Source organism: Equus przewalskii, chromosome 2 (assembly GCF_037783145.1).
Source record: "Equus przewalskii isolate Varuska chromosome 2, EquPr2, whole genome shotgun sequence".
Taxonomy (NCBI): domain Eukaryota; kingdom Metazoa; phylum Chordata; class Mammalia; order Perissodactyla; family Equidae; genus Equus; species Equus przewalskii.
The window spans coordinates 54062486-54090466 of NC_091832.1; the positions used below are offsets into that span (position 1 = coordinate 54062486).

General features: G+C 45.0%; 1 long non-coding RNA gene across 1 annotated transcript; it reads right to left on the reverse strand.

Moving 5' to 3' along the window:
• Positions 1-16927: 16927 nt before the first annotated feature.
• LOC139078778 (uncharacterized) lies at positions 16928-26823 on the reverse strand. Its single transcript, XR_011531895.1, has 4 exons — positions 26115-26823; positions 24467-24573; positions 17676-17811; positions 16928-17433 (listed from the first exon to the last, which is right to left on the reverse strand). It is a non-coding gene; the product is annotated as an uncharacterized lncRNA (long non-coding RNA).
• Positions 26824-27981: the final 1158 nt, after the last annotated feature.

Genomic DNA, 27981 nt, shown 5'->3' on the forward strand with positions numbered 1-27981 from the left:
AGAAATCTGTCCCTTAGTTTCTCCATCTGTAAAATGGGGATAGGAATAGTATCTACCTTACAAGGTTGTTATAACAATAATTCTGAATTAACATACATTGCAGGAGTTGATATTTAGTGTTCAGTATGTGCAAACTATGTGTACTGTTCCTGTCAATTATTATAATTGTTATTATTATAGCTGAATCAATGTCTTGCAAAGGGAAAGAGACCTTTACCAAAATCAGGTCCACTCTTTGGAGTTCCATTAATAAGAGAGAAAGGAGGACCGGAGGCGAAGTAGTGTACTAGACTATTTACTCTAGTCCACTATGGACTGTGCTTTTTAAAACTATGTTGCCGCACTTGGACTAGTAAAGTTATAATTTTATAAGCATTACAGGTGAATGAATAAGTAAATTAATACTTATGAAGGAATGAGCATCTTCATAGTTAATCTTTACATGCTTCCACAATTAATTCACTTAAAATACGCTTATGGAGATGGAATTTTTAAAGAATGAAAGGTATGGAAATTTTTCAGACTTTCGTTGTCCATTGCCAAACTGCTTTCCAGGACAGTAGGACCAATTTGCACTATCAGAATTAGTGATAAAATGTCAATTACATCATATCCTTAACAAGCTTCTATCTTGTTCTTAATTTTCACCAATTCCATTTTAAACTGTATTTTGATTATTCATGATTGTATATATGTTTATTTACTAGCAACATCTTTCTTTTTAACAAATTGTCTGCTCTTGACTGCAGCAGATGCTGCTACCTGACTACTCAGCATTCTCCTTGTTTACTAACAGCTCTAATTCTGCTGGAGGTGGTACCCAGCTGAAATGGGTAGGCAGCTCCCATTTAGCACCCAGCTAAAAATGACATTACAAAGCTTTTTTTGTAAATATGGATGCTTATTTGGCAAAGTTTGACAAAAGATGTATACTTGGAATTTGTAGGATGAAGCCTCTGGGAAAGCTCCTTCAAGCGGGGAGGAAGCTCAGCTGAAATATACTCCTTTGTCTTTGTCCTCTTCCGGCTGGGAGTGCGGACACAGTGCTAGACACGCAGCAGCCATCTTGTTACCACGAGGCAAAGGCCAAAGGAATTGCAGAAAACTCAGGTCTGATATGTTTAGATGCTGAAACAGTATCAGCAGCCACCTAAGATCAGATTTCTCATTACAAAAGAAAATAAACCCTTATCTTGTTTGTCACTGTTATTTGGACTTCCGCTACATGTGGCAGAATTTAATCCCCAACTAATCTAATGTCCTTTGTCATTTTCTATTTAGGGTTTTGTCTTATTGATGTGTTAGAGTTCTTTACACATTTTCTTTTCAAAAATATACTTAGCCACATTTTGTCCATAATATGTGTTGCAAATCTTTGTTCAATTTGTTGCTGTTTTTTATGAGTAAATTCTTTTATTTTTTCCAGTTTTATTGAGATATAGTTGAAATATAACATTATATAAGTTTAAAGAGTACAACATAATGATTCTATATATGAATATATTGAGAAATGATCACCACAATAAGTTTAGTTAACATCCACCTCACGTAGTTATAAATTATTTTCTTGTGATAAGAACTTTTAAGATTTACTCTCTTAACAACTTTAAAATATACAATACAGTATTATTAACCATAGTTACCCTGCTGTACATTACATCCCCAGAATTTATTTATCTTATAACTGGAAGCTTGTACCTTTTGACCAACTTCACCCATTTTGCCCACCCCTCACCCCCCACCACCCCACCCCGATAACCACCAATGTGTTCTCTGTTGTTTGCCTTTCAGCTTTACTTAAGACGGGTTTTTACTATAAAACTGTATTCAAACTCATCATTCTCCTCCTCCTTTCAGTCTTTGTTTTAAAACCTGGAAAGTCTTTCTGAATCCCAATGGCCCATAAATGTTCACCTGCATTTTCTTCTAGAATTTTTTTGTTTCATCCATCTAATCTTTAAAATATAATATATCTGAAATGTTTTTTGGTGTATGAAGGAACATATGATTAGCCAGTTATCCCAACATCATTAATTAAATGATCCATTCTTTTCCTGAACTTATCCAAACTGCTACATTTTTATCCTATGTCAAAATAATATACAAACTAGAATCTATATTTGTATGTTTATTCTCTTTCATCCAATAGAGTATCTAGTATGGTAAGTTCCCATCATTATTTTCCTTTTCCTTTTCCTGAATGTTTTTAGTCATTCTCAAGTGTTTATTCTTTCAGATGAACTTTAGAGACATTTTGTCAACTTATAAACGTTTTGGTTGGTATATGATAATATTGTGCTACATTTATAGTTTATTCCTGGTAAAATAAACATATTTAAATGTTAATATCACCATCGAGGAGCACTCGATCTGTGTGGCACAATGAAAGGGCAAGACAGACCTGAGCATTTGGCCCTTCTGAGCTTCAGTTTCCTCGTCCTCCCAGATCCTGTCATTAGGTTGAACATCTGTGCTAGTTTTGGAAGTGGTATATTTTCACCTTTTGAGTGAATGAATATTTTTAGTAAAAAGGTGGGAAAAGTTGTACCGGGGGGGCTGGCTGAATGCTATTTTAAGGAGGAAGTGCCAGAAAGAAAGCTTTTAAGACCAAAAGGAAAGAGAGAACTCTTGAGGGGTTGATACTAACAGGGTTACGAGTCAAAATGAGAGCAGAAACCAAGGCCCTGGGCATCTGAGATCAAGGCCACCCAGGAGCGTGGCACAGGGAATCCAGTGCTAGACAAGCTTTCTAACATTAAGAGGATCTTCTAGGAGCGGAGGGACGTAGATTTGGATAATCAGAAACGCACTGGGAACGCAGAGCCTTACTGGATTCCATTAGTTAACAAAGTGACAAGAAAGAACAGGGTCCATCTTTTCAACTGGGGGCGGAGAAGTGCTGCCTGGGTGCCAGTGCCCAGGAGTGGGGGAAGAGTGCAAGGAGGTGCAGAGACACTCCAGACAATCTTCCAGACCAGGTCCTAAGAGACTTGCTCCTGGTCTTAAGGGCTTCTGACATCCAAGAGCGCTCACACCATGAGTGCCCGGGAACAATCTGGGCTAAGGGACGGGGGCATTTTAATTTAAACCAAGTTACTCTTCTGGGGCTGCAAACCACATTAATGGATGGTAGAGGGCTACTTCTGGGGCTTCTGCTTTTGCATCAAACACGGAAGTGGAGACGATACTTTTCAGCAGAGGGGTCTACTATTTTCAGAGTAAATACCAAAGATACTTCTGAGAGAAACAGAAAACCTCTGTGTTATTTTTAGACTCAGTAAATTATGTATCTTCTGGTGGATTTATGTTATGCAGGCTCTTGCTTACATGTAACAAGTCTTACAGAGGGACTGGAATCAGCATACTAGGGTCCTCTAATTCCCTAAGTATCAGTCTCCCCGCTGTGAACCACAGAGGCCCTGACAGCCGCAATAAAACTCCAAGGACTGCATTCTCAGTCAATTCTTTTTGGTAATATGCTAGGAGCCAGGTCATCACATTGCAATCCCTCTGCACGCAGTGGAAATGTCTCATAATGCATTCTGTGAGATCAGAGGAAGGGCCTCAAAAAGACACACATTTTTTTTAACCAATTCTTTTTTCTGGTTATAAAAATTATATATGCCTATTGTAGAAGATATGGAAATGTATATAGAAGAAAATAAATACTATGGTTTTAATATCCACTCAGAAAAATCACAGTTAATTTTGGCAGGTTTTCTTTAAATGCGTGTACATTTTAATCAACTCGAGACATTTACATAGCTGAGTCTGTATCTCTCTATTATCTATCTATCTATCTGTGTGTGGTATTTTCACTTAGCTTCATATCGAAAGTATTAAAAAGGAGTTTATTAGAACTTGAACTCTAGAAAGAGCCGATGGCACTGAACTGGATTACATAGGCTCTGCCACGGATACTTGGGTAATGCAGTACTAAACTAACTTCACCGCTACTACCACTGGAAAGTAATAAACCCAGACACATGACCAGCACGCCAAGAAAGTGGCCCCCAGAAACAATGATAGATCATCACTGTCTCAGTATATCTGGAAATATCTTCTGAGCCTAAAAATAATGGGCCACATTAGCTAATGCAGAACAGTTATTTGGCTAAATTAAACTTCAGCTACTATCAAGAGACTCATTTCAAAATGGGATTTTTTTTAAGTCATAATAATAGTACTTTATTAATTATTTATAAAGTAATTATATCTGGGCCCCTGCTGTTTCCATCCATCCAAAGGATACTGAAACTGAGACTTAAGGAAGAAGAAGGAAATAGATATTATACTCCCATTTTTCCATCAAAGCTAGTATTCTTCCAGGCTAAGAGTGGTTCTCAGTAAATTGTATTACCCGAGATTTTTATATCTTTATATAGCTGTATTTTGTAAAGGTTGTGTTCCGTCACAGGTGCTTTGCCACAGTTTCTGACATTCCATGATGTCACAAGCCTTTCTTTAAATCCACAGTCAATGCGGCAAAGTATACACAGAGCAAATGGGGTTGAAGCCAAAAAAACCACAACAAATCTGATCACAGGACGATATTAGTTAAGACTTCAGTGACCACAGACAGTCAGTTAGTTGTGTGTGCTGTAGCTGAAATTACCATTTACTGTCCCTCAGCAGAGACTCGGGACAAAGGAAAGACATAACCTCCAGACAAGCCAGCTGAGTGAAGACATCATCAGCCCTCATGACTGGAAAGCCCAATATTAAAAATCTGGAATACACAAATACCCCACTGAGGCACAAAAAACAGGCGGCCGGCGCTCTGACACAGAAAGCAGGCCCCAGCGTCAGAAGCTGGTTTCAGTGTCACACACACACACACACACACACACCTAATAATAACTAAGTGTATGATCATGATGACCCTTCCAGACTCTTTTACAATTACAGTGGGTGAGGGGTGGGGGTGAGTGAGGAGGTGGATGGGCGGTGGCTTAAGAGTCATACATGTCTAGTGTATAAAATTCAAAACGTGCATAAGTAAAAATCTTACTGCCTAAAGAAAATCACTGTTAATATCTCAGCCTATTCCCTTCCAGACTTTCCAATGCATCTGTACATGTTTATATGAAATTTTACCTAAATTGGGGTCATGCTCTATGTAATATTGTACCCTGCTTTTTAAAATTGAATATATTTTTTAAAGCATATTTTCAAGTCATTAAATATTCCACAACCCATTTGAGGACTTTTTAATATTTGTTCACATGTGTAAATCATAATGTGTTTAATTTATCTCATCTTGTTGGGCATGCAAATAGATTCCAGATTTCTTATTTATATTAATAATATGGCAATAAATGTCACCATACATACATTTTTGTCCCATATCGTACTATTTCCTCAGGATATGTCCTTAGACCTTATTTTGTCCAGTGTATGTGAACAATTTTTGTCACCCTCCATCCTGCAGAGTATGAAAACCGCCAGTTCTCCAAATCCACGCTCGTATTGGACATAATCATTATTTAAATCTGTTATTTGATAGGCACAGGGCACATTGTTGCTGCTTTAACCTGTAGTTGTCTAATTATGAGAGTGCTACACAATTGTTTGTTGTTTTGTTTTGTTTTAATTTGTTGGCCATTGTTTTTCTGGAAACCATGCATTTATATCCTTTCCCTTCTCTTTTGGACGGCTTATACCTTATCAATTCCTAATCAAATGTTTCTCTTATATTTGTGGCAAATAACTAACTTATAAGTGGACAAGTATTTTCCCTTTGAAATTCATTTCATTGCTTTTGCACGCAGGAAGTCTTGCCTCACATTGAGATAACATACATCTCTGTGATTACCTATTAAAAGAAATACACACACGTACACACGCTGCCTGAATCCAATCCTTTTGTATTTATTCCTGCTTTGCTCTCTAACATCCAGCGGTTATTGTTTTCAAACGAGCAAAGACTCAGTCTCCCCACCCTGAAGAAAGCCCGATAACCGTCTTCCTTCCCCTTACGTCTGAGGCTGAGAGCCGTCTGCACGCGTGTGCGCACGCGCACACACCTAGATTGAGCCCCGCCGGGAACTGCGTGCAGCTAGCAGCCGAGTTAATTCTGTTAAAGCATCTAGGGCCGACTTAATACCACATAGCATTGTGCCATCTGTGGTGTCCTGTGCTTGGCTGAGATATGATACAAGGAGAGCTCATTTTCACTCTTTTGAGAACTAAGAGATTCAGGGAAACTCAATTATTCTAAACTCAGAAGTCTTCCAAAAGAACCCTAAAGAATTAGTACCAGATTTAAATCCCAAGAAAACTATGCCTAAATTCTCTGTCTTAACCAAATACACTGTGTGATTTTAGATAAGGACCACACCTCTTTAAGCTGTGATTTCCTCATTTATAAAGTCCAGACAATGAACTCTGCTTTACGTGACTGTGATGATGGCTAGACGAGAGAATATTCCTAGCACAGGGCCTCAGTAAATAGGCGCCCAATAAATGTGTGCTGAATTTCAATTTAAGGGTGGGTGAATAAATGCGATGGCAGCTATAACACTTTAAATTCCAGCCTGGCAAGACGAAGCCCCTTTGTTCCTTCTCCACGCCTAAGGTCCTTCCCTCGAGTGTAATTTACTGCAGTAGCTAGCGCAAGAACTGGCGACGCTGGGATAACAGTTTGCCAAATGACTTAGAAACTTCTGAAGAACAAAATTCTTAGACAAATAAAAACCACACAAAATCAGTTTATAAATAGGGAGCCTGGTCTCCAAACTCCTAGATTTGTGTTCACTTGTCACAGAAAAATAATAATGGTTCAGATCTGTCCAGGGCTAACCATGTATTGGACGGTGCTAAGCATGCAGGATATTTTCTCATCCCCCCGCCAGCCTGAGGGGGTCAGCACTGTTAGGGACACTGTATTACAGATGAGAAGACGAGTCTCACCCAAATTCAAATTACTACGTGATCGAGTGGGGATTCTATGCGGGTCTGACACCAGTATCCAGGCTCCCAGGAGCTACACAGATACAGCCGCGCATCCTGAAGAACGGCGTGAGCTGTGATAACATCCTCAGACGAGCCCGCACCGCCATAACTCGCCCAGCAGTCCATGCGCTGATCCTCGGCAGGATTATTTCCAAGGTGTTCCAGAAGGAATTCTGCCTCCCAAATACCTTCTCTGGCTCCTCTTATCATTCAGAATATTTTATATTCTGGAAGCCAAAACTTTTCATTTCAAACTCAGATATGTCTTAAAACGTCACTGCCCCGGTCGAGTTTCTATTTTGATGTATGTTCCCATAAAGGTGTAAGTGACTGAGAGCAGATTCTTCCCTGAGAACAGGGTTGGCTAGGTGATAGGAAGAGAGTGTGAGGGAAGAAAGGGCAGGAGAAGGGCAGACTGGAGGAGCCAGGGAACTCCAAAAACGAAAAATCTGAAGATTCCACAAGCTTGCTTTGAACTGCCCTGAATAGGATATATCATTTTTTAGAACACATTAGAACTGAATTGGCAATTTGCTGTATTAGAATTAAGAGGGAAGAGAAAATGTATTTCTATCTTGCTTGAATGGCTTTTATTTTTCATCTTAATTAAGGGAATACCCAAACTCTTTAATTAAACTCCTTAATTAAAATATTTGTTTCTTAAAAGTGACATTTTGACTACAATGGAAATATATAGAAAAAAGGATTTTAGTTTGTAATACTCCCTCTTTTTTGTGCTGCTCCTGATGCTGCACAATCTTCATGTCTTAATATTCTTTCTAGAAACTGTCATGATTGAGTATGTTGAGACCCTGGTTCTGTGTTTGAGAATACAAAAGCATCAGATGGCCTTTATACCTAACCACTTTTCTAACCAAAACTAAATCTGAACAACCTTAATGCCCATATTATACATAAAATTTGGTTTATCTGTTTCCTTTCTCCTTCCATAATACAAACTACGAATTACAAAGCACAGAATTATGGTAAAATTTAAGACATTGTTCAGAGACAAATGTATTCCTTTAGCCAGAGGCGTGGTGTTACAAGAGCCAAGGGGACTGCAGGAGCGATGACTATGGGATAAATATCTGTGAATTATTGGTGTACTGTCTTTATGCGTATTATTTAAAAAGAAAGAGCAGTAAGAGGTGGCCAGGGCGCCTGTATTTCTTGAATTATGTGCACGCCCCTCCTAGTCCCTCTTTGATTCTGTAAAGCCTCGTGGCTGACAGGAGCACAGCACTATTGCCCATAAAACTCCGATTCATCATAACAATACAAAAGTACCCAAAGGACTAGGTAAATTGCTGAGAAAAAATGCAACATGAAAATTTAGAACTTGAAGCCCAAACGCCATTTTCCTCATAAGCCACTGCAGCTGCCCTGCACAGCTCCCACTTTCCAAATGCAGACCTGACTGCATTTATTCAGCTGCGCCTCCCAGTTTAGCTCACCTCCTCAAAGCCGACAAGTGACTGCCTGCAGCCGGCTCATTTATGGAGAAAGCTTTTAGATGGATTAAAATGTCAGACACTTGGACAGTTTTCCTAAGCGCACAGCTCCCTGCTGCACAATGACGCCCCACTCCCCCACTCCACTCCTCAACAGCAAGAAGGGAGACAAAGCAGCTGAAGGATCAGAAACTATACATCTTGGTGTGTCTAAAGCAGTCGTCTGAGCGGTACACAGACTGGACCGAGGACTGCTATGTATCTGTCTTCCAGCCAGACTGTGCATTAGGCAGGACGCTGTTTGCCATATCCTCTTGCCTTCCTGCCAGCCCCAACTGCCCGCTTGTGCTGACTGGATACCCAGAAGACACCACAGCAGCAATTTTTTCTCCACCCACTTCTCCATGCAACTCTTTCCTTCCTTTGAGACACTTCCCCATGATGAACTTACTAACCTCTTATATCAAAAGAACTTATATTAGTTTAGTATTAAAAGTATTAAAAGATATCAAGGCATTAGTGCATCAATCCTCCCAAAGGCGTGTGTGTGTGTGTGTGTGTGAGAGAGAGAGAGAGAGAGAGAGCTAAAAGAGCATCTGGGCCATAAGTGGAAACGAAAGGACTGAATAGTAGAAAAGACACTGCACAGAGAATCGAGGGTCTTGAGTTCTCACGTTAGCAACTCCTTAGCTTCCCTGGGTCTCAGTTTCCTATTCGGGAAAGACGATTGCACCAATTCTCCAAGCGTATTTTAGGCTAATGGGAGGAGGGTTAGAGGCTCAGAGTCCTTTCTGCCTTTCTTTGTTTCTACTGTGTCACTGGGAAATGACTTCCATGCCTGCCTGTGACACTAGTGCCTGGTCTCTCCCGAACTGTATACACTTGGTGGGGTGGGTCAGATTCGCAACCTGATTGTGCTGTCCTCAAATGGCATGTCTTTTGATCAGAACTGCAGCAGGAGAAAGCAGACACTAGCGTGCCTCAGGTTGTGCCAGGGAGAATCCACAAAGAGATGTGAAGTTGGTCTGGCCATTAACAGGTTACAGCCCAAGTTCATCTTTTCTGCCAGAGACATTATCTCATCGGTAGGTCTTGCCAGAGGCCGAAGTTATGTTTCATTAAGAGTCTCCCAGGCACTGAGATTCTGCTTTGTCACTGACACCCATTTAGTTTACAGTTCTGCTATGTCATTAGGCAACCTTTTCAGAGAGACATAGGAAAGAAGAGGCTACGATTAACCAATGCAAGGCAGACAGGAATGAAAAGACTCACAGAGCTACAGAACGTTCACGTTAGTGACAAAAAAGGAAAGATCTAAACTTCTATGTTAAAAAGGGGCCTGCAGTTATGGTTGCAAAGGGAATGCCTGGTGCATGTAAGAAAGAAGGAATGAATCACTCTGTCTCAGCTGGGCCTGGGATGTAGGAGGCAATACAACGCATTAGAAGACAAGGGAGGTGGGGCAGGTCATAAGGTCTGGGACCCCACCCTAAGAGAAATGAACACCAAGTCAGAGGAGTCGGTGGGAACGTGGATTTGGATAGGAAAAGATGTTACAGACGTTTTCTATAAGTTCTTGGCTGCACCAAGGCCGGGCACTGGAGATAAATGTTTAATCGGGTTGGACTGGAAAGTGGCATAATTTAGAAGGAAGGAAGTAGCCCTTGTTTACACATAATATTTTCTATTAACTGGGCTGTCTGACAATGAGACTTCCAGCCTGACAATCAGTGAGAGACAAAGAGAGAGCTACACGTCTCGAGGACCCCTCTTTGGAAAAGCTTTTCGGGTTCCCTCTTCCCTGAGCCAGTGTAGCTGTGCAAAGAACGTCCTGCGCTGTGCACGGCTGCCTTTCTAAAAGACCGAGCGCCTCCCTTTTGGAAGGAGGCGCCGCCGCAATCGCGGCCACCGGCCCGGGGTCAGGACTTCGCCCGCTCCAACAGCGCCTCTGCTGGTGAGACGCAGCGAGCGCGGAAGCGGGGAAAGCCCGGGCCCGGCCCCGACAGGCCCCCTAGGGCGTCGCCTCCAGTTTGTGCAGAGTTGGGGTCACCATAATTGCGGTATATAATGCAAAATATGTGTCGGAAATCTTTGTTTTACATTCCCCCGCCCTTCCCCCTCGCAGTGGTGGGAGGCCTGCGCTGGCACCCAAGCCTCCTAACCCGGTCCGGGCTCCGGGGAAGCTGTCCCTCCAGCCTTCTCCCGGACAGAAGTTCAATCCCGCTGCAACTTTTCTGGAAAAAAGAGCTGAGACCAGGCGGGTAGGAGGGAGACCGAGTCACAGGGCACCGCAGAGGGGAGAAGGGCAATCCCGCGTACTGGAAGAGCCACTGTACTTTCTGCCCCCTAGTGACTCGGGGATGGGGACTGCTGTAGGGTAGGGCAAGCCAGCGGCGGGGGGGAATGCCTGGACCTGCACAGATGCAGGAGCGCGGCGAGGATGACCCGGGAAGCTGCCCCCGGAGCCGGTGGTGTTTCGAGCCAGAAAGAGAAGGAAGGTTCTTTGGTCAAAGGAGACATCGAGGTTGGGGGTGACATCCCAAAACGCCAAGCGCCGGGGCGCTCGGGCTCAGGGCGGTGCCTGTCCTCCCTCCCGCTTTCCCTGCCGCAGGAGGATGCTGAGTCATTCCGTCCTCTCCGCAGCACCGGCGCCCCCTCCTCCTCCCTCTTGGAGACGGAAGCAGCCCCAGCTAGCGGCCAGGGCCCCGCCTCTGCGCCATAGGCCAGCTAGGGGGCTGTGCAGGAACCCCCTGAAATGCGCCCCACTTGATGTATATTTGTGCACGGACTCGTTTTTCTGGGGAAGAATAGCGAAGTTTCATCCGTTCTAAAGGCGTTCTGGACTCAAGGGGGCTCCGACCTGCTGCTCTGGAGCAGTCCCTTTTGTTTCACAGCTGGGGAGATGGCACGCAGAGCGGCAAGGGGCTTCCCAAGGCTGGGGTCTCCCGTAGCCTTACACTTCGCTTGCTGCTCTAGGTTTTGCATTTTAACGTCGAGATGGTCCCTGAGTTTCTGCCGCTCTCCCCACCTAATTACTCGCCTCTATGGTTTGCCGGAAGCATCTTCTCTGTCCATTTTTAAAGTTATTTCTGCGATTTCCCTGTAGAGAATCCCTCTGCCCATTCCCAGCTCCTCTCTTTTCTCCCTTTCAAGGCACCCCGCCCTTTCAGCAAGCCCGGTCTAGCGCTTGGTTACTGCCGCAGGCACCGGCAACACCCTGGGAGATGTGCTGTTTTGTGCATAAACGCTGCAGTAACCAGCCCGGAATTCCGCTGGCCTCCTGGCCTGCACCCACTTCCCCAACACACACACGCGCGCGCGCACGCAAACACCCCCTACCCCCTTCTTGAACCTCTTAGTGGTTTGGCGTTTAAGGAACTTTGTGTGTAGTTTCTACTCTTCCAGTTGGCAGCTTCCCAAGGCAAAACAGCAGAACGATGGCTGCGGGTGGGAAGAAGCAGCCGGTCCTAAAGGATCTTGTATTGCATCTGTTGCAGTCCCTCGTTATTAAGGAGGCTGCCGCTCGGGCGCCAGGCCTGAGGACCAGGTGACCCTGTTCCTTCTGAGCGGGGCATGGGTAAAGACTCTCTCCTTGGGTGTCCACAGGCGACGTGTGCAGTTCTCACTGGATCCTGAACTGCCCAGCCCTTCCAGATAGACCTGATCCTTTTAAATCACGGCGCAGTGCCCAGAGGGGAGAGCGTGAGCTGCTGGTCGGAAGGGGGCGCTTGGGGGCGGTGGGGGTGCGGAGCCTGCAGCCCCGCATTTCCAGGCTTTCGGCCCTGTTTCGCAGCTTTTGCGCTTCCATGGAACTGGGCCGGTCTCAGGCTCCGGAGCCTTCGCGCCAGTGTTTGCTGGTCGGTTGACCAGGGCTCGAGATTAATCAGCCGTCGTCGCAGCTCTTGGGAATAATATCCACAGTCTAGCTGTTGAAAGCTCTTCTCTCCGTTCCCAGAATCAATTTATTTTTCTGCTCTTATCAAACTCTCACAGTTGACTAGATTTCCCCCTGGGTTTTTGGCAATCTCCCCGACAGGCCGTCGTGCTTACTTCGGCCCTGTGGAGAGGAGGCTATTCTTCCAGCTGCGTGCGCTTGGCAGCCTGACCTCTGTTCTTGAGAGACTGGGCGGCCTTATTCCATAATACTTGAAGCTTTTAGTTGAGAGCGGCGTCACTCCGAGGCCCCTGCCAGCCCCGGGCAGATGGAATTAGAGTCAGACCCCGCATCTTCAGGGCGCGGCTGAGCACCGTCATCTCTCTGGTAAGGCGCAAGGACCACCTCGCTTCTGCTCACACGCTTGCAGTCCTCACAGCCCTGGCACGAGAGGAATGACCTCCCTCAGCGTCGTGGAGAGCGCCATGCCCTCAACGCAAACCTGTTCCACAGCCTCTTCCATTGTCTAGGAAGAGAATTAGTGGCACGGAGGCCAAAAGGTCACGACTGTTAGGAATTATTTCTATTTCCAGGAATTTCAGGATTATGGAATGAATTTTTTTAGGATAGAGGCAGTTGGAAATGAGTACAGCATAATGGTTGCAAGCACAGGCTGAAATCCTGCTGTCTGGGTAAATACTCAACCTCCCCAAACTTACTGTTTTAATCTGAAGATGAGCCATGACAATCCTACACACCTCACAGGTTCTCAGAGGGGACTAGATTAGATGTGTTCGCAATGCTTAGCGCAGGGGCAGACAGAAGGTGCTGAATCCCTGTTAGTTCTTACAAAGATTAAGAATAAAGAGGGTGAGCGAAAATTTGGCTTCCTAACCTAACACTCCTCCTATTGCCATTCTTAGCTGCCCCTCTCCGATGCAGACAGGCTGATTTCAGTCTAGGGAAAATCAGGCCATGTACTATTTCCCCTTCCTGAACATTCAGATACAAGTAAAATCAGTTCAAACCCAGGACAGATTTAAAAGAACAAGTCACAAAATGCGCAGCCCTATGAATTGTGCATCTAAGAAGGGGTAGCCCGTTCTGCTCTTTGGTGAGGTCGTCTTGTGTCTGGAATCGAGTTCCGAAGTCATCTAGCTGGCTTCCAGACGTCACCTCAGCCTGCTGTGAGCTGGCACAATTTATTTAATCGCTCAAAGCCTCCCGTTTTTCATTTATTCAAAATGGGGATAGTCATACCATCTCTTCAAGGTTGCAGTGAGAATTAAATGATATTATACATATGAACGTGCTTACAGGGCTGACCCATCACTGTCTCTCAGTAAATAAAGGTTTACTTGCCCTCTTTTCGTTTGTCGTGAAGAGAATTGACTGGGTTATCCATTGATTATTTTGTACGTGAGCCCACAGTCAATTACTCTTCTTCCATACACGGAAACATGCACTCATATTAACGTTAACACAATTTTCTGTTGTAAAGTATAATTATAAAACCGCATAACCATGACCGGGAGTGGACGTTGTCCTGAATCATCCTAGGGAACAAAAGGTGGCAGGTGGAGCGAGATCCCAGAGTCTGCAAGGGCTTAGCAGGCGCTCCGTTCAGGGGGTGTTAGCTGGTTCAGTTTGCAAATGGGCTGGGAACTACAGATGTCCCTGAGAGAGAAAATAGAAACTTACGAGCAGATCCCTAAGACAACCTGGCCTCTTTTTGAAGAAGAAAAGATACATTAAGCTGCTAGTTGGAGAAGAAATGAGAAATTGAACTACAGATTCTGAAAGATATCGTCTGCCAAGGGGGGCTGAGGCTTTAAAAAGAACTGGACAGATTTATACTATTAGCCGTGATGGAGTAACTGGTACCAGACTAGTCCTCCCGCTGTAAACAACTATAAAACTGAGTGAAAAGATTTGAGGCAACTCTTTGCAGACAGTGGACAACAGGCAGCCCAAGACTGTTATCCCTGAGAGAGAAAAAGTTAGAGGTAAACCCCGCAACCATCCAGCTCTCTCCCAGGAGACAATTTTTAACTCCAGCATTGAAGTGCAAGCAGAGCTTGGAAGTTGAGATGCAGAGACAGAGTGCAGCACAGCTGAAACAGCTGGAATCTGCACAGTAGGGCAGCGGCAAGGAAGAAGCTACGCAGAGAAGGCTTCCCAGTAGTCTCTGTCGGGGTCCCCCAGGAGATCATGCCTGAGAAGAGGGCTGTGAATGAACAGGAGGAGACCACCTGCGACTCAGCAGATAGCAGCTCCTATGGGGTTGAAAACGAACAGATACTAGCGATGCTAGAGGAAGAGCGATGCCAAAGACTTTGGAGTTCTGAGCCCAAAGTCGAGAGGTCTCAGGAACACTTTCTTAACAACCCTGGAATCCAGCTAAGGCACCAGAAAGGCCCTGCCTTAGGAGTAAGGACTACACTCTAGAGCAGGGTGCAGAAGACGTTTTCTGTAAAGGGCAGTATAGTAAATATTTCTGCCTGTGCAGGCTGGATGGTCTCTATTGCAGCTGCTCAATTCCGCCACCGTAGCACAAAATCGGCCATGGACAATATGTAAATGAACAGCATGGCTGTGTGCCAATAAAAGATTTTTAAAAACAGGGGGTAGGCAGGATTGGCTTAAGGACAAACACGTGTTCTAGAGTAAGGCCTAGTCCACACGTGCATTAATAAAGCCTAAAACTAAGCCCTGACAAAATCCCAGGGCATGAGAATTTGAGCCCCATCAAGGCAGAGGAGCTCAAGAAAGACCTTGAGCTTTCCACAGATCCTACAACAAAGTAGCAGACTCAGCTTACACAAGTTCAAGACCATCAGCCAGTAACTGAACTGGCGGCTAAAACAAGAATTAATACTCTTCAGAGGAAGATAACAGAACTCAGAATCTGTGCAACATACTGTTCAAAATATCCGGCATTCAGTAAAAAAAAATCACTAGACAAACAAAGAAGCAGGAAACTATGATCCATAGCCGAGAAAACTAGCAGTCAATTGTAACGAACCTGAGGTGGCTCAGAAATGGGACTGAGCAGACTAAGGTTTTAAGTCAGCTGTGATAAATACGTTCCAAGAACCGAATGAAAATATGTGCAAAGAATGAAAGGAAAAACATGATCTAATGAATGAAGAGATAAGAAATCTCCACAAAGAAATGAAAATTGTAAAAACAAGGAACTAAATCAAAATTGTAGAACTGAAAAGCGCAACAGTGAAATGAAAAATTCACTGATGGGCTTAATCGCTTATTGGAGATGGCAAGAAAAGAGAGTCAGTAAACTTGAAAGTGGATTAACTGAAAGTATTCATTCTGAAGAAATAAGAGAAAAAAGACTGAAGAAAACTGAACAGAAACTCGAGGACCTGTGGGACATACGTACATACGAGGACAGTCTAACATACATGTAATTGGAGCTTCAGAAAGGAAAGAGAGCAAGAATGAGCAGAAAAAGTAGTTTGAAAAAAATGACAAATCTTGTCAAAATTGATGAAAAACATTATAGATACAAGAAGCTTGACAAATCCTAAAAGGAATAAATATTTTTAAAAACCATGCACAGGCAGGTCACAGTAAAATTGCTAAAAATCAAAGATGAACAGAAAGTCTTGAAGCAGACAGAGAAGACCCATTACATACATACAAGGGTAAGGATGACCTGATTTCTCATCAGAATCGGAGGCCAGAAGACAATAGAAAGACATCTTTCCAATATTGAGAGACAAAAAATCAAGTTATAATTCTATATCCATTGAAAAGTCCTTGAAAAAAGGGGGTGAAATAAAGCTGTGTTCTGACAAATGCGAGCTGAGAGCATTTGTTGCCAGCAGACCTGCATTATAAGGAGTTATAAAGAACTGAGGGCCGAGGGCAAAGGCTACTACAGGGAAGATCTTTAAGAAGGAACAAAGACTTCGGAAATGGTAAATAAATAAATATAAAAGGGAGCCCAGGTCGAGACACTCACAGAAGCCTCCTTAAAGATAATTGCTGTCTGTCCCTAGCACCTGGCTGGTGACAGCGCAGCAGGTGGCACACGACTTTTTCTTAAGTGCCTCCTATGTGCTAGGTAGCAGGCTAGACACTCTCTATCAACAATCTGATTTAATTTGTGCGTCAACACTCTGGGGTAGAAATTGCCATCCTTTGCAGATGTGGTCCACAGTTGAGTGATTTGGAAACTGGTCTCTAATGTTAAGGGGAAATGTTGCATTTATCAGAAATGAGTCCTTGGGTCCCAGTCTCAGTCTGCTTCAGATCTACTTAAGACTAAGCAACTTCAGCATGACCCCATGGCTTCTAGAATCATCTGGATATCATCCAGCAAAGGATTTGGGATCCATGGTGGCTTACTCATTTATTGAGCACTTACTATGTGCTAACATTGTGGTATACATGAATTCACTGTAATATAGACTTTGTATATGCAATTTCATTTTAATCCCCCCACAAACATATGAAGTAGGTGTCATTATGCCCATTTACAGAGGAGGGAACTGAAGTTTTGAGAAGTTAACTAGCTCCCTCATCATCATACTGCTGGTAATATTAAAATCTATGTTGGTCTGATACCAAAGGGGATAACCACTAAATTATAAAATCATCCTGGGAAAAAATAAATGAAAAGTTTTTAGATTTCTGAAACGTATTTTTATTTCTTTTGCTATTTATTCCCAACACACATTGTGTTTTAATATTAGCAATAAAAGTGTACTGAGGATGGATGATAAGGCGAGTAACTGAGGATCTCATTTTACTTTAGATCCATAATTCTTCAGAAGGCTTCAGGGAGATGACCCTGTAAATATGTGGTAGCAGCTCTAACTTTGAAGGAAATTTAGGTTAAATCACACTGGGGACAGTGTGAAGAGGCAGAGAAGAGGGATTACCCTGAAATTGCCCCAATTAAGAAGAGTCTACAGGGGCTTAAGCTGGGAGGGTTTCCGCGGCTCATCCTCTGGTCATTTGCAACACCGGCTGTTTGAAACATGCGTTGGGCCCTGGTAGTGGTACTGCAGTTAGCAACGCACACTTTCCACGATGTATCTCTTACTATCGTTGGCTTGGAAAGAGTCGGCTTCCCTCTGCTGAGTATCCCCAGCACGCTTCAGGTCACCCCTGGTGTGGAAGTCTCTGTCCAGAGGGAAGGGGGAAACACGTATCAGCTGCTGCTTTCTGATTTTAAGGGGAAATGTTGCATTTATCAGAAATGTATCATGGGGGAAAAGTGCATGCTGGGGCCAAAGCATGGCAGAGTCCCTCTTTCCCACCCGGTGCTCTGGGGATAAAACATTGAAGAACACAACATACCTGTTCTCAAGGAACATATAATCATTCAGGAAGGCAAGACACATGTGAATGAAAAATCAACTCACCTTCTAAGACGACATTAAAGAGAAGCACCGGTGGTAAGAGCTATAGGTGTTCAGATGGGGGAAACCATGGAAGCCTTTATGGAGGAGGTGAGGTTGAGCACGAGTGGATAATGAGTGGAGAGGATCACATTCAGAGCTGAGAGACAGAGAGATGGGTAGGTTTCACCAGTAGACTTCAGGAGATTTGTGAACCATTTGAACTTACATACAAACTTCCATGTATTTGTGCATTTTTCTGGAAAGAGGGACTATAGATCACATGAGGTTTTCAAAGAGGGGTTTACCAACCAACCAAGTCAGAACCAGTACTGTAAGAGCTAGAGAATTAGCAACAGATTTATCATAGGTCTTATAGCAAACTACAATTTGACTTGGGTTCGTTTTTTTTTAATACCCATAAGTAATTCAGATGCTGATAATTTAAACACTATGGGGAAGATGCCGAGGTCAGCGATGGGGGAGACACTGGGGACAGAAAGGTGTTTTGGCACTTCTCGTACACTGGGTAGATGGCTGCCTTTTTGTGAGCCAGCTGTGCTCATAAATTCTGGAACCAGGGCACTTGGGTCTCCAGTAGGGAGCCATGTCTCCTGATTTGGAAAACATCAGCCGTGGTGGTTTCCTGCTGTGTGTACACGAGCGATCTTTGACCTCTGTGTGGGAATGTAAAGGTTTTCTCCTCGCCCCCTCCTTCCACTCGGCTCTTCCTGGCGGACTGCAGTGGTCCGCAGCTCCTGGCCCTTCTAAAAAGCTTATTGAATATTGCAACCCTCCTCTCCCTGCCCACAGCAACCCCATCTCACACCCCAGTTCCAAATTTCTCCTGATTGCGGGAGCACGTGGTAGACTGCATCTACGTGAGAGCTTTCCAGAATATTAGCTATCATCTGAAACCAGAAAACCTTTCTCTTTAAATTTAGATCACAGCAGAGAGAAACTGATTTGCAGATTTCTTTACCAAACTTTGCGCGTTATTTTGAGCTGGGAACTGATTGATTAGAATTGACTTTTGTAGTGAAAACGCAGCTGGAGTATTCAACATTGTTCCAATTTCCTGGTTACACTCAGGGATGAATCATGACGCCAGAGTTCAGCAACTCATCACTTGAGAAAGACTAAACTTCAATTCTATGAAATTTTCATTTCACTGGGAATTTTATAGAAGAGTTCTCTCTGTTCTAATTTAGACACCAACACAGGCAACCTGGGCTTTGCACGGATATCAAATTCTCTTCAATAAAATCACACCAAGCAAGTCTGTTTTGATTTTCAGGGTTGGGTTTTTCCCCTCCTTTGCCTCTCTCTGAGAGAAGTATCTTCAGACAGGAAGCCTGGAGCTAGTCGTAAATTCTCCCTAACACTGCAGGAACATATTTCCCTAGGAAACAGCGAAGACAGCAATAAGAGCCTCTTGGTCGAGGTGCAAAGCAGAGACATCCTGAATGGTTTGGAGTTTAATCTTCCGCCCTGATACAATCCCAGAAATACTGTGCTCCTGGGGTTTTGGTTATTGCCTGCTACTGTTTAATGCCAGGACAAAAGGAATCCTTTGATGACAAGCAAGGGCAGCACAGTTTGTTCCTGCTACTTTTAAGTTTCTTTCATTTTTAAATGAAAGAATGAGAACTCAAAATGTATCTGGTACAAAATGGAAGCTGTTTACTGCCTCGGGCTGTGTGGCAAGGCCTGCAGCATTAAGATGGCCTGCGTAAAAGGAGCTCCCTGCTTCTCATGCAGTTGACAGAATGACAAAGCGAGCCTGCCTGGGACATTTGATTAGTTCTCCCATGGGAAAGCGACATAACGTTATTCCTAATAGCTGAGTTATGGGTCTGTTATAACTCATTTGTTACTAGGAAAAAAAATGATGCCAAGAGAATAAAGAATGGACAACCTGCCGGAAAAGGAATATATCTTGATCCGAGCTCGAGCCCACTTGTGAAGCAGCAAAGCTTTAGCTTTCTCCCTCCAGCCAGTGTTCTCCTTGCTCTTGCGAAATTTCGTTGGCTCCACTCTTGCCAAAAGCTTGCTCTTTTCCCTAAACTTTCCTACCTGTGTCTAGGTCTCACTCTATCAGTGGGGAAAGAGATTGAGTCTCTTCCCTTTTGGATGAAACCCAAACTCTGAGAAGGGTAGAAAATTCCCAAAATACACCAATAGCAAATTGGCTTAATTTTCAAGTTGTCGTGACCTCAAAAGAAAAACAAAATGGGGAAGGAGTTATGCCGTTTGTAGAGGAGCCAATGAAGGAATTGGTTTGGATCAGTTGGAAGAACTTTTAGAGTCCCCTGGCGTCAAATGACCCAGCCAGTTGACCAAGTGTCAGGATAACGCCACTCCTCTAGGTGTTGATGAAAACACTGACTAGGTCTCAGGGTTCCTACACTTGGAAAGGACCTTGGAGCACCGTGGAGACCGTTCCTATGCTTTCCAGATGCTCTCCATTTATGCATTCCCAGGCAGCTAAGAACCCCTCCAGCTTTGTGAAGCATTGCTGAAAGAGAGGCTCTGCAGAAATCTTATCTCCCCAACTAAAGTGTAAGTGCCTCACGGGAAGAAACCATACATTGGACGTTTTTTTATATCAACAATGTGTAGTAAAGTTCCGTGCACAGTACGGATGTTTAATGCACACTTAATGACTAATTGAACATATTCCTCGGCTCTTCCTGCTGGCGCCAATCCTCCGTTTGCCCTCAAGCTTGAGCGGCAATTGGGAGATGGAAGGTGGTCCAGACTGCCCACCTCCCGCTCACTTTGCATCAGGCCGTGGTAAAGCTGCGGCATCAGAAATCTTTATCTTTATGCCTCCAGCCTCCTTTTCTTCAGTATCGCCTCTTAACATCAACTAAATGATGCATGCAGGAGCACATACTGAATAGAGAGCAAGAGCTTAGCAGCAGCCGGATTTAGCTAGGCTTCAGCTGAAAAGGCCTTCTTCCTCTCAGATCCCTTAGTCACGCGAGGATGTGAGTAACTAATATTAAGAGTTCCCCCAAGTGAGTGTATGTGCATTTTTAATACACAGATGAAACAATAATGGTGACATTTTAAGTCACACAACAGTTTGGAGCAAGACTCTCCTGTTCTTCCTTGTACTATACCGGCCTAAAAGTGTGCTTTTGCACATGCGTTTCCCCCGAGTCTCAGACATAAACTGAAATTCATGATTTTTTATTCCAAGGCCAATATTTCAGTGTCACTTACTCCACTGAAGCTTTTTAAACCTCACGCACAATTCCCAGCTCCCTCAGTAGGGATGAAGTCTTTGGCTCCAACTTTGGAGTCACCCGGGCTCTCCCCAGGGGGTGCAGAGAAGGCGCAGAAGCATTGCCAGCTCTTGTGGGAGGCAGCCCCTCTTCCTTCGGTGTAAATGGTTTGTTGGTAACGTGACCAACCACGGCAGGTAGCCCTGTGAGGCAGTGTGCAGCCAGCCAACAAGGCTTCCTGAGGCCTGAGGGCACAGTTCAGGATCTCAGGCCCAGATGTGACTGCCCCCTCCTCCGTCCTCCACGCGCTGACTTCTACAGCCCAGGACCACAGAGCTGCTGCTCTCAGCCCAGGGACGCATTCCACAGAGCACCACAGGGACGTCTGCACCGCAGGCTGGAGACAGGCAAACGCTAGCTGTTCTGTTCAGAGATTCTCAATGAGGGAAAGGGGCCAATTCATCAGACACTCTCAGGTTATGCTCGGAGAAAGAAATTTTATGTGCTTCCCAAAAGACTAATTACTATATTATGAGTAAAGCAATGTATACCTAGTACATATGGCTGGAAGAATCCTTCAGATATCAAGGTCTGGGACATAGGAATTAAAAGAATTTTCTCCTAGAGCAGAAGAGGAGTAAGGGGTGTGGAAAGCGATGCTCTCCAAGGTCCACTGTGGCTGGCGCTGGAGGACTGAGACCTGCGTTTTCCACTGGTCTCATGGAGCTCTGGCAAACACTGATGAAGAAGGGAGCAGGGGCTGTCCTAACTCAGGGGCCAGGAGATTCAGCTTCCTGGAGAGACAGCTGTACCACCGACAGACCCTTCTCTAAACGGGTGAAAAAGAAAAAGTCAGTGTGGCCTGGTAGAGAGTCCAAGGGCAAGTAACATGAAAATACAAACAAAATTCCCTCTGCGTCCTTGAGCATGTCGCTTCATCTCTCTGGGCCTCAATTTCTGTATCTGCAAGAGGAGTGTCTCTAAGATCCATGCCACATCTATAAACTTATAAATCCACACTTGTGGACTTTTGATTCATGAAACTATGGTGAGATATTCTAGAAGCATATGTGCTATAGAGATGGGAAAGCTCTTAAGCTGTAAATCATGAAAGTTACTAAGTATAAATAACCATAGACAGCCATTGTATTAGTGCACTAGGGCTGCCAGAACAAAGGACCACAAACTAAGTGGCTTTCACAAGAGAAATGTATTGTCTTATAGTTCTGGAGGCTAAAAGTTTGAGATCAAGGTGTCAGTGGAGTCGGTTCCTTCTGAGGGATGTGAGGATAGTCTGTTCCATGCCTCTCCCTTAGTTTCTGGTGATTTGCTGGCGATCTTTGGCGTTCTTTGGCCTATAGAAGCGTCACTCCAATCTCTGCCTTCATCTTCACATGGCATTCTCCTTCCCTGTGTGTCAGTGTCCAAATTTGTCCAAATTTCCCCTTTTTATAAGGACATCATTCATATCGGTTCAAGGCCCCCCTACTCCAGTATGACCTCATCTTAACTAATTACATCTGCCACGACCCTCTTTCCAAACAAGGTCACATTCTGAGGTACTGGGAATCAGGAATTCAACATATGAGTTGTGCGGGGTAGGGGGGCAGGGTGCACAATTTAACGCATGACAGCCACGTACCGTGGAGCGTAAGCACGTGGACTTTGAAGCCAAGCTGCCAAGGGGTCCAATCTGTCTCCATCACTTGAGCATATGGCACAGGACACATCACTGAGTTTCCCTGAGCCTTAGTGCCCTCTTCTATAAAATAAGATGAAATGAGAAAAAAACGTGCCAGCAAATTAAGATAAGCACATCATGGTGCTATTAACTTGTCGGTGTACAGTAATTGGTAGTTATTATTACCATATTCAACACAAACTGTGTGGACAAGTAGTCTAGATAGTTGAGAACCAAAGAGCTTCAGGGCCTTAGCAAGCTTCAAAGTTCCACATGCTCTCCTTCCCCTGGCTGTCTCTGACCTCATTTCTCACATCCATCTCATCACTCTCTCCACTCCAGCTACATGGGCTGCCTTGCAGCTCCTCAAACAGTCCTACTCACCTCGCTCCACCTCAAGGCCTTTGCATTTACTGTTCCTTCTGGCTGGAATTTTCTTCTCTTGGGTGTCAACATGACTGGCTCTCCCATTGCCTTCATGTCGGATCAGTGATTTTCTCCCTGATCACTCTTTAAAAATAACATGCCTCCCCTACCTCTATGCTCCCCACACCCCTTTCCCTGCTTTATTTTTCTCCTTGGAACTTATCACAACCTACTATACTGTTATGAGTTGAATTATGCACCCCCCTAGATTCACATGGTGAGGCCCTAACCCCCAGTACCTCCGAATGTGACCTTATTTGGAAATAGAGTTGTTGCAGATGTAATTAATTAGGATGAGGTCATACTGGAGAAGGGTGAGACCCTAATCCAATATGATTGGTGTCCTTATGAAAAGGGCACATTTGGAGACAGACATGCACACAGGGGAATGCATATGAAGATGAGGGTAGAGATAGGGTGATGCTCTTACAGGCCAAGGAACGTCAAAGATTGACAGCAAACCACCAGAGGCTGGAGAGAAGCATGCAACAGACCCTTCCCTCAGCCCTCAGAAGAAACTAACCTGACTCACACCTTGGTCTCAGACTCCCAGCCTCCGGAACTGTGAGACGACAAGTTTCTGTTGTTCAAGCCATCCAGCTTGTGGTACTTTGTTACGGCAGCCAGAGCAAATTAATGGACAGACTATATATTTTCTTGTTTGTCGTCTTTCTCTCCTGACTAGACTGTCAAACCCCTGAGGCGAGGGTCTCCAAGAAAATAAGAATATAAGACAGCTGAGTTTCTAAAGTTAGTATCCCACACCTGTAAGGTTACACCTGTCTGGGCTCAAGAAATAGCTTGGGACAAGAGAGAGCAAACAGAATTTCTCTAGAGGGTAGAGTCAAAATCAGCTATTGAAAAATAAATCTGCCTTAGGCTAATATAACAGGTTGGAGAAATGTGGCTCAATGGGCAGGAATAGGAAAGTTTGGGCCTTTCTAAGGCTCGAGTCTTGGAAAGGCTGATTTTCTAGGAGGGAGCAAAGGAGCTGACTGCAGCTCCAAGCACAAAACCAAGCTGAGAGAAGAGAAGCTGCACGGAGAGGGAAGGCCAAGGAGCAGGTTCCGGGGGACTGAGGGCGTTCCTTTGATAGTGCCGGGCACGCATGCCCTCGGGCAGGGGCAGGGGCAGGGGCAGTGCTCCTCCACCTCGGTGCCACTGCATTTTAGGCAGGACAAATTGTTTAGCATCCCTGCTCCCACCCTCTCAATGCTAGCAGTGCCCCTCAGACATTGTGACAACCGAAAATATCCCCTCTCCTCCCTTCCCCACCAATACACATGTCCAAATGCTGCCTCTTGCTGAGAACCACTGGGCTAAGGTGAGAGATGTGCAGTGTCCCAGACGCTCACCGTCAGGTTGGGAAACAGGAGAAAGAAAAGCAAGGCAGGACTCATCCGAGAAAGGAATGTGGTGCAGTCAGCTGCTCAGATGCGGGTATAGGGACAGAAATGAGAGTGGAAGTCATTTACCTCCAGTGGGGTCCAAGGTCAGGGCACCCAGATGCTGGGTCCGGAACACGGAGCTAGAGCTGCTTAACTACACTGTGCTTTAGGTCAGGTCCAGATTCTTCCAGAAACTGAGGGTGAGAGAGAACCTGTTAAGTGGTGAGCAGGTGGGGAAAGAAAAAGGCACAGAAGGGGACCACAGCAGGCAGGGAGAGGATTTAAGAGACAGTTACATCCCCCTTTGCATTTCTCTTGCTTGCAGCCAAGAACAAAGAGAAAGAGATTGTCTTGTTCCTATACCCTACAGGGCCAACCACTCCCCTCCTTCCTCCCTTCACCTCCTCCCTTTCCTTCCTCCTCCCTTTCCCCCTTCACCCTGTTCTTTTATTCATCCAGAAGAGATCGGGTCATTATGAACAGGGGCAAACAAATCACAAAAGGGTGAGGGGCTGGTGGGAGGTGGACAGCCCACCCGCTCTGCCAGGGCCAGAGGAGGCTGGCTAGCAGATGGTGCCTGCGGGCGTGTTTGGTGAATTTCTGCTGCAGCAGGCACTACTAGGTCCTTCTCCCCATGGTCTCCCAGAGTCATTATCCAGACACTGGGGGACAAACCAAAACATGGACCCTGAAGCAGTGCCGCAGGGTGTGAAACCCCAGAAACAGCTGCTGGGATGATGCCACCAAGAACTTGACCAAAAGGGGATGCTGGACCTCAGACTGAAACCAAGGTCACTAGAGCAGAGGCCGACTTTGCTGTCCTCACACCCTGTCCCATGGACCCGAGGCTTGAGGGGGAAGGTAGACAAATACTTCCTCATAAGGAAAAGAGAAAGCACAGGGCAACTTCTGGGTTACCTTTCAAGCTCTTCCAGAGATCTTTTCTAATTAACAGGCTCTTCAAGGGCAACAGGAAAATGAAAGGCACTTCCTGCAGTAAAGGCAGGGCGCCCACACACGCATCACACACGACTGCTCCTCACTGTTAGTTTCCACTGAGTCTTCCTCATGGGCACTGAGCTACTGTGGGGCAGACGCCAGTGAGTACCCCACCCCCTGTCTTTTCATTCAAAACCACCTAGTGAGGGAGGAAAACAACATAAAATTCTCCCATTGCTCCTTCGGGCAATGACTGTGCATTTATATCAGTGCGTAATGACGGGGACAAGGGACCTTTAATAATTCCTGTTCCCTCTTCAAAAGATCTTAAAAAGTGGATATGCGGTTACTAGAATTTGGGTGAAAATTCCAGATTAAAAGCCTAATCGCGTTTCTGAGAAGAGGAGAATTATGCATTAATAGCCAGATAGCCCATCCTCTGAGGGAGCAATTAGTTAAAGGCAAACCTTCATACAACGACTGACTGGTCTGTTTCTACCCTGGAGAGGAATGTAACAGCGCTCAGGGCCGGACCACCTCCCAGTCCATCATCCATTCGGGTTTGCAAATTGATTAAAGAAGAATTTAGAGGACGCGCCAAAGATTCTTTTCCCGGACTATTCAGGAGGTGCAGCCTGGCCCTGCAGGGTTTTTTTTCTTTTCATTGATCATAAAGATTCAACATTGCTTCACAGAAAACTCTTAAAACTTGAGTTTCTAAGCAAAAAAAAAAAAAAAAAAAGCCCCCAAGGCCTTGGTTGTCGCTGAGTTTTCTCTTCCCATCCCTCCTCCTTACTGTGTGTCCCTTTTCTTCGGTGGGCTGGCGGCGGCGGCAGCGGTGGGGGGACAGCTGGGGAGCGTGTGAAAATAGCAGGCGGCGGCAGTGCAGTTCACTGAGGCTCTGCAAACAGGCATCAGACTGGCGTTTGGTCTGGGCTGCCGGACCCGCCGGCCCTCCGCCGTCCCACCGTTCGGCGAGGGCTTTAGTAGAAAATCACTTTCAATACCAGTGTTCTGTGATTCTACAGGCCACGAGCTTTCTCTCCCATTTATGCTGCTAGTAGGGGTTTTTCACTCCCCACACCAAAAAGACTGTTTCTGACTAACTTTCTGTGAATAGGAGAAACAGGATGGGGTTTATTCTCGGCTAGGAACCACAGCGGAGTTGGCGTGTCTGGGCCGCCAGCCTGGAAGCTGCGCCCCACGGCCGGGATCGGGTGGCCCAGAGGCAGTCACACCCGGCTCAGGGCTGGCTGCGAGGCGCACCGGCCAGCAAACAAGCCTTTCGCCCTGCGGGAGCTGCCGCCTCCCCAATTGTATGAACGGCCTCGTTGTCAGGGTAATTTACTCAACAAGGAACGCGATAAACCAGGCATTCTCTAATCGCTGAGTGTTAGAGCTGGTGGAAATCTTGGAAACCGAGTCCGATTTACTCCTTTTGCTGCTGAGAAAACACAAGTCCAGAGCGTGGGTGTGACTGACTTGCTCCAGATCCTGCTTCTGGCTAATGGCAGAGCCTGGGCGGAGCCAAGATGGCCTGATTCTGACCTCTCTATTATGCTGTGATGCCTGCAGATTAAATGCACTCTGAGCTCGGGAGCAAGGCCGGAGCGTGAAAAGACAGAAGGATGGAGGAGAAAGAACGTGCCAGAACTGCCAAGGCAACCGTCTGCACATCTGCCCGGGGCCTTTCCAGTGCATTGCGGTCGGCTCGCTGTAGATACAAGAGCTGTGGAAGAATTTCGGAGGTGCACAGGCCTGGTGTCACAGCCATGCTAAGCTCTGTCTTTTTACCTGCTCTGTGACTTTGGCCAATTCCTTTTTTGGAGTCTCAATTTCCGTGTGTCTAGAATTCCTCACAAGACAGCATTATTGAAAAGATTAAATAAAATTATTTGTGTAAAAAACACCTGACACAAATGATAAATACTGATTCCCTTCCTCCTTCTTTCTTTGTAACTCTTTGCCTCTATTTTTTTTTTAAGTTTTGAAAGAAAGGGGTGATATCATGCTAGTTATGTATTTTTTTTGCTGAAAAAATCACAAAGTCACAAATTCTTGGAAAAGTCGCAAGAATTGCATGCGCATGTATCCTGTATCTGATTTGGGCTTCCCTCAAACCATTCCTAACCTTTAGGGTAGACTTTCTATGCCAAAATGGAGCACGGCTCTCTATTAAATTAATAGGATGCTTGTGTGAAAATTGCTCTTTACCATTATCATGAAGTATTTCTCAAGACCCCACATGGAGTACTGCGTGATGTCTCTCACAGGAGAGTACCATCAATATCAACGATGTAGTCATTAGCATAAAGAAACATTCGTTGAAACCCTAACTGCAAGTGGATATAAACAGAGAACCACGCAGATAAAGATTAGACCCTTTCACCCAAAATATCCCAGGCAAGTGTGGTCCCTGGCCTCTGCGATCACCCCGTGCTATTACTGAGAAATCTCAGCATAGGCCTTTGGCAGCCTTTCAGAGCATCTCCATGGCGCAGGGAGCGCTCATTTTAAAGTGCATTGTGTGAATATGAGTATCCTTCCCATTACTGCTATTTCATGGACTGGAACTGTAATGACACCTATTATATAGTGACACACCTACAATTGTTTTCATAGAATAAAATGGTTCGTTAGCCAAAAGGTAGAATGCCCAGTAT